This window comes from Mustela nivalis, assembly GCF_964662115.1.
Source record: "Mustela nivalis genome assembly, chromosome: 3".
Taxonomy (NCBI): Eukaryota; Metazoa; Chordata; class Mammalia; order Carnivora; family Mustelidae; genus Mustela; species Mustela nivalis.
Window position 1 is genome coordinate 112,600,672 of NC_139022.1, and position 7,620 is coordinate 112,608,291.

Below are 7,620 nucleotides of genomic sequence, written 5' to 3' on the forward strand. Positions count from 1 at the left end.
AGTCTTGCTCTGCTGTAGTCTGAATATCACATTCGGGTCACAGAGAGTTAATCTATAAATGATGTATGGACTGTGGGGCCAATGTTAAGGATGTTCCAGAAGGAACAGCCTGGGTATATGGAATCAAAAGAACAACAAAGAACAGAATAAAGACTTGAGAGTATTGAGAATTGAGCTGTAAGACACTGCCTGTAACTCACCTCAGACTGCAATTTCAAGTATTTAGTAAACTGAGTCATGTGAAGAATTTAACCTATTTCCTGGGATACACTAAATGCTTAAAATCTGTCCACTATTACTGTTACTAGAATTATTACTTTAAGGACTTTATTTGACAGAGAGTGCACAAGTCGGGGAGGGGCAGAGAAAGAGGGAGAGGGACAAGCAGTCTCCTCCCCGCCTACAGAGCCTGACAAAGGGGTTGGTCCCAGGGCCTGAGATCATGAACAGAGCCAAAGTCAGATGCTTCATTGATTGAGTCACCCTGGTGCCCCTCTGTCACTATAAACTTATACCAGAGTTTAGCTTGCGTGAGGCTTAACACGAGGCTTGACAAGATCTCTGCCTCATGGCATCTCATTGCAGCCTCCACCACACCTGCCCTTTTCTCAGTTTCCCATCCCAAATTTCTAATAGAGGAATCTGATTTCCCCAACTCATACTTTTGCTATGGTTGTAATTTCTAAGTAAATGTCAGCCTGTGGAATGACAGCTACTGTGTACATAATCCAACCTTGGCCAACCTGGAGTGACTACATAGTTGCCTCCTTCATATCAGAACTGATGGTGGACATTAGAAAAACAATAGTTGAGACAGAAATTATACTGACTCTGAAGAATATTTGTTTTTTATACTGAGCTGTTTCATCAACATTACAGATACCCAAGAATGTTGTGTGAATATGGGTCACAATAAAATGGTGAGCAGTGGGAATGCATTCATTTGTGGTCACTAGCGACATTTATTCATTCATTCCATCTTCAATTTACATTTTAGAGTCCTAAAGAGTTTGTTTAATGAAATACAAAGATGGTAATGATGATGCTGATGATATTTAACATACAGAGTGTTTATTTTATGCAGGCACTGTTCTAAGTACTTCAGTCTTAAAACCACATGTACTTCTTCAGGAATGACAGGAGATTGTATGACTATGATGACCTCCATTTTACAAATGTGCAAACAGACACTGAAAGGTTAAGCAACCTGACCAAGATTATACAGCTAATAAGTAGTGGAGTTAAGCTTTGAAACAAGGCAGCTTGTATCCAGAGCTTGTTCTCACACTCACTATACAACACAACCTATGCCAACCAACCCATCTGAATTTCTAAGGAACTCAGAGGCACTGTGACTATTGCAGAGTGGAGATGTTCTTTTTGTCCAAGCCAAACAATGTGGAAGGGAAAGCTGGAGAGGGAAAAATTCAGAAGCCTTTCTGGTCCTTTGAAATTACGAACCTTGAGTATAACCTTAATGAGATTATGGCCAATGACCCCAGAAAGCAAATTTTCTGATTTTATGAAGTTGTTCTTTACTGAAGAAATGATGGAACAAAAGGAGGGTGTTATTCAAAATCTAACCATGGAAAATAGTAAATTATTGCAGAAATTCATTTTCTAATTAGTTATACTTTGCTTTATGTATCCCATTAATTCCCAAATCAGATTTGTCAATACCCCAGCATATTTCCCACTTACATGTAAAGAATTGTGAAACCATTAAGTGTTTTATTCACTTACTTTCATAAATAATTTATATTAATTCTGAATTCTAAAATAACAGAGTATGAGGTATCAATTTTATAGGTAATTACATTAAATTTAATTTTTAATATACCCCATGTAGAACATTTAAACATGAAAAACATAAAAATATAAAATGAGATAATTTGTCTCAAAAAATTTTTCTGACAGTTACTGTTAAAGACTAGACAAATGTTTTCACTTCTTCTCTTAAATTGGTTTCTTTGCTGATGCAAAGACATGCCACTTAAGCATTACTGTAGCTCCTCTAAAAGCCCATAAATATTAAGTTTTATCAGGTTACTCAAAGAAGTTCCAGCTGCTTATGTGGGGAAGATTTTTTATGATATTGATATAGCACTTCATGTTTGCATAAGCTTTATATTCATTACTATATTATATTACAAAATGAGTGCCATATTTCTATTTCAAGATGTGCCTGATATGACCCAGAATTATAGGTTGTGACCCAAAATCCAAGTGTGATAATAACTACGATGATACGGAGTATAATACTTTGGGGAAGAAATGCTTTTATTTTACATAATTTTAAAATTATGGTAAATTATAGGGGCACCTCAGTGGCTCAGTTGGTTAAGTAGCTGCGTTCAGCTCAGGTCGTGATAACCAGAGTCCTGGGATCAAGTCCCACATCAGGCTCCCTGCTCAGCAGGAAGTCTGCTTCTCCCTCTCCCTCTTCTCTCTCTCTCTTCTGTGCACTCTCTCTCATAAATAAATTAAAAATCTTTTAAAAAATAAAATGGTAAATTATAAATAACAAAATTTATCATTAGTAACATGCAGTTCAGTGGCAGTAAGTATATTTACATTGTTGCACAACTACCACCACTATCCAGCTATAGAACTTTCTCATTATCCCCAAATGAAACTCTGTACCCCTTAAACAATAGCTCTACATACTCTCCCCTCTGCCCAGCTTTAGGCAACCACTAAGCTATTTTCTGTGCCCATGAATTGAACTATTTAGATCCTACATATAAATGGAATCATGCAGTATTTGTTCTTTTGTGTCCTGCTTCTTTCACCTACCATAGTATCAAGGTTCATTCATGTTGTACCATATGTCAATATTTCATCATTTTGGGCTGAAAAATATTCCATTGTGTGCATATACATTTGTTTACCTGTTCGTCTGTCAATGGACACATGAGTTGCTTCCACCTTTTGGCTATTGTGAATAATGCTGCCATGAAGATAGGTATATAAAAAACTGTTCAAGTTCCTACTTTCAGCTCTCTGGAATATATATTCAGAAGTGGAGATGATGGATTATAAGTTAATTCTATGTTTAATTTTTTGATGACCTGCCATATTGTCTTCCAGAGCAGCTGTATCATTTTACAGAGTAACCCAATGCACAAGGGTTCTAACTTCTTCACATCTTTTCAAACACGTGGTATTTTCTGTTTTTTGATAATAGCCATCCAAAAGGGTATTAAATGGTATTTTGTGGTATTAAGAAATGCCTTGTAAGTATGTTAAGCTTTATTTGTAGTGATTACTAATACCCAAGGAATTAGGTGATTTATCATATCATCTAATTAAATAAAATTAATAAACAAATAACCTAAACTGAAAATCAACATGGCAAGTTTTATTTGGGGACCTTCCAAATTCTACATGATAGCTTAAATCAATCCACAGTATCATCACAACCCCTTTCTTTTTTATGGCATGTACTCCTAAGTACGATATGAACATTTCAATTACCACACTACATCATGTTCTCTACCCTTTTCCTATTCCATGCAGCTCCATCTTTCGTCCTTCTTTACATGTTTCCTCCTCTGTGTTCTGGGCTAGATACCTTCCTAGAGTTTATAAAAGCACACTTCAGCTTTAAATATAAACAACCTAACATTCATAAAGAGAAGATTATTGAGATGCAACATTCTGCACAATAGTTGCTAAGATTTCTAGTAAGTGGTACTTGCCTGTCACTTTCGACTGTCCACTTAAGCCAGTCTAGCCATTCATTTATATGAATTATTATTCATCATATCATTATTCATATATATTAATTATAATTCACTATAATCATTATTACAGTTGCTTCTGAAACTAAGTCCCTGATTACATAATTTTACTTAACCTCAGACTCCAAAACCCAAGATTCAATAAAAAAGGAAGGTGTAACATGATTAACTCATGCAGTCTCATTTTCAGTTATCATATGAAATTAGTACAAATGACAATTCTAGGTTGGATGAAAACACATTGTTTCCTCATATAAATATTAGTGTAATGTTTTTGTTTTACCTATTATACTCATTATCTCTATTTTTAAATTTTTTACATTCTTATTCTCTTCTCCAAAGTGATGTCCTAACACCTAGCACAATATTCACCATGTATTTTACACATTTGGTGATTATTATTTTTTTTATTAAAAGATTTTATTTGTCAGTGAGAGAGAGCACAAGTAGGGGGAGAGGTAGGCAGAGGGAGAAACAGGCTCCCAGATGAGCCAGAAGCCCAATGCGGGACTCAATCCCAGGACCCTGGATCATAACCTGAGCCGAAGGCAGCCACTTAACTGACTGAGCCGCCCAGGCATCCCTCAGTGATTATTTTTAAATTTATTAGAGTTTATAAACCACAACCTTACTTTCTTTATGGCTACATTTTACAGCCAAATTTATTAGCAGAAGGTATCCTAAGTTTCTTTTAATCTATTATGAATGCTTTACTGGCCCTCTACTCCTTCAATGTCAATAAGCATGCATCTATTAAGGTTTTATGGTGGTAGACTCTATGACTTATTCCTGTTTTAACCTGTAACTGAGTACGGGTCTGACATGCAACAGGGACTCAATCAGCCCCTTCCCCCACAGAATTTAAAGAACGGTTAAAAAAATAAATATGTAAATAGATAACTAAATAAAAATAGTTAATAGTCCTCTTAAACTATTTTTAGTAAGTCATATTTTGAACTAATTCTAGTATCAATATTTCAATTCTATTTAAATTATATATCAAAACAAGAGCATTAACCTGGCTTTTGCTATGCATTCACAGGTCAGTAGAGAAGTAATAATCACAAAAATTCAAAATCTTTTCTAAATAATTGTTTAAAATCAATATAAAAATGAATTCAAACAGTTCCATCTACTTTGATTTATTCTTCTTATGGAGAAATAAGAAAAGAGAATAATTTCCTTCATCCTGAGACTAAAGTTCACAGCGTTATTTCTCTTTCAATTGGCATATCTTTTTCCTAAAAATGTACTCTGATAAACTAAGTCAGTGTATTTTAAAACTTTTAAGAAAGTGAATTCAATGCTAAGGAATCATATTATAATCTTGTATGATTTATATTTGCTACTTTACACTTACCTATTTTTTTTACTTCTCACAGAAAAAGTGGCATTAATTTCTTTCTTTTTTTTTTAATGGTGCCAATTTTAAATACAGTTTTATTTAAGACATTGCATTTTCCACTTAACAATACAGTGCTTATAAAGTGCAATGTTTATTTCCTTTCCCTGTGCACATATTCCATATTCAAGTATCAAGAATGCCCAGTTTTTTTGCTATAGCAGCTCAACATTACAACTGCCATGTAATTTGCTACAAATCTGGGTCCTTTGAATATTGTATGTGGAACAATGCTCAACCTATTTATTCTCAGATTGGTTTAGTCAACCTCTTCAATGGTGGGCCCAGAGGAGGCACCACCAGAGGGAGGAGCTCCACCACCAGGGAAGCCTCCAGGCATTCTTCGTGGCATGCCCCCTGCACTCTGGTACAGTTTGGTGATGATGGGGTTGCAGACTTTCTCCAGCTCTTTCTGCTGGTGTTCAAATTCTTCCTTCTCTGCAGTCTGGTTCTTATCAAGCCAGTTGATGATTTCATTGCACTTGTCAAGAATCTTCTGTTTGTCCTCATCATTTATCTTGCCCTGAAGTTTTTCATTTTCAACAGTTGCTTTCATGTTGAATGCATAAGACTCAAGTGAATTCTTGGAAGACACCTTGTCCCACTGTTTCTCGTCTTCAGCTTTGTACTTCTCAGCTTCCTGGACCATGCGCTCAATATCTTCCTTGCTCAAGCAGCCCTTGTCATTAGTGATGGTAATCTTGTTCTCTTTTCCTGTGCTCTTATCCACAGCAGAGACATTGAGGATACCATTAGCATCAATATCGAAAGTGACCTCAATCTGAGGGACACCATGAGGAGCAGGGGGTATGCCTGTGAATTCAAACTTTCCAAGTAGATTGTTGTCCTTGGTCATGGCATGCTCACCTTCATACACCTGAATAAGCACACCAGGCTGGTTGTCGGAGTAGGTAGTGAAGGTCTGTGTCTGTTTGGTAGGAATGGTAGTATTACGCTTGATAAGAACAGTCATGACTCCTCCAGCAGTTTCAATGCCAAGAGAAAGTGGATTGACATCCAACAGCAGCAAATCTTGAACATTTTCAGATTTGTCTCCAGAAAGGATGGCTGCCTGGACAGCTGCACCATAAGCAACAGCTTGATCAGGGTTGATGCTCTTATTCAGTTCTTTTCCATTGAAGAAATCTTGGAGAAGTTTCTGAATCTTGGGGATATGGGTAGAACCACCCACCAGAACAATATCATGGATCTGAGACTTGTCTAACTTGGCATCCCGAAGAGCTTTCTCTATAGGGTCCAGGGTGCCATGGAACAGATCAGCATTTAATTCTTCAAACCGGGCACGAGTGATAGAGGTATAGAAGTCGATTCCTTCATACAGAGAATCAATCTCAATACTGGCCTGGGTGCTGGAAGAAAGTGTACGCTTAGCACGTTCACAAGCAGTACGGAGACGATGAACTGCCCTCTTGTTTTCACTGATATCTTTCTTATGTTTGTGCTTGAACTCTGAAATAAAATGGTTGACCATTTGGTTGACAAAGTCTTCTCCACCTAAGTGGGTATCTCCAGCTGTGGACTTAACCTCAAAGATCCCATCTTCAATAGTAAGGATTGACACATCAAAAGTGCCACCTCCTAAGTCAAAGATCAGCACATTCCTTTCAGCTCCAACTTTTTTGTCTAAGCTATAAGCAATAGCAGCAGCAGTTGGCTCATTGATGATTCGAAGTACATTGAGACCAGCAATAGTTCCAGCATCTTTGGTAGCCTGACACTGAGAATCATTGAAGTACGCAGGTACTGTGACAACTGCATTGGTAACGGTCTTCCCAAGATAAGTCTCTGCGATTTCCTTCATTTTCATCAAAACCATAGAAGACACCTCCTCTGGATAAAAGCTTTTTGTCTCTCCCTTGTATTCTACTTGGACCTTGGGCCTGCCAGCATCATTCACCACCATGAAAGGCCAATGCTTCATATCAGACTGTACAACAGCATCATCAAATCTCCGTCCAATCAGGTGTTTGGCATCAAAAACTGTGTTGGTGGGGTTCATCGCAACTTGGTTCTTCGCAGCATCACCGATCAATCGTTCGGTGTCCGTGAAGGCGACATAACTTGGGGTGGTCCGGTTTCCCTGATCATTGGCAATTATTTCCACTTTCCCGTGCTGGAAGACACCCACGCAGGAGTAGGTGGTGCCAAGATCAATGCCAACTGCAGGTCCCTTAGACATGGTTGCTTATGTGTAGGCCTGGCTTGGGTTGAGAAGAAGACAGCAATCCAAAGATATAGCCCCGCGTTCAATCGTGGCATTAATTTCTTAAAGTAAGTAATAATGTATGTAGTATGAAATTCAAAAACTCACAAAATGAAATATAGTGAAAATGAAATTTAATTCCTATCTGTAAACCCCAGTCACCTACTTTCTTTCAACAGAAGCAATCATTCTGAAAAATTTACTTTATTTCATTAGAAATATTATATGTCTATACAAGCAGTGTCTCTCGG

The 7,620-nt window shown here is 37.2% G+C and overlaps 1 pseudogene across 1 annotated transcript; it reads right to left on the reverse strand.

Moving 5' to 3' along the window:
- Positions 1–5,153: 5,153 nt before the first annotated feature.
- Positions 5,154–7,386, reverse strand: LOC309862199 (heat shock cognate 71 kDa protein pseudogene; annotated as a pseudogene). Its single transcript has one exon. The product of its transcript is annotated as a heat shock cognate 71 kDa protein pseudogene (transcript).
- Between the last annotated feature and the right edge of the window lie 234 nt (positions 7,387–7,620).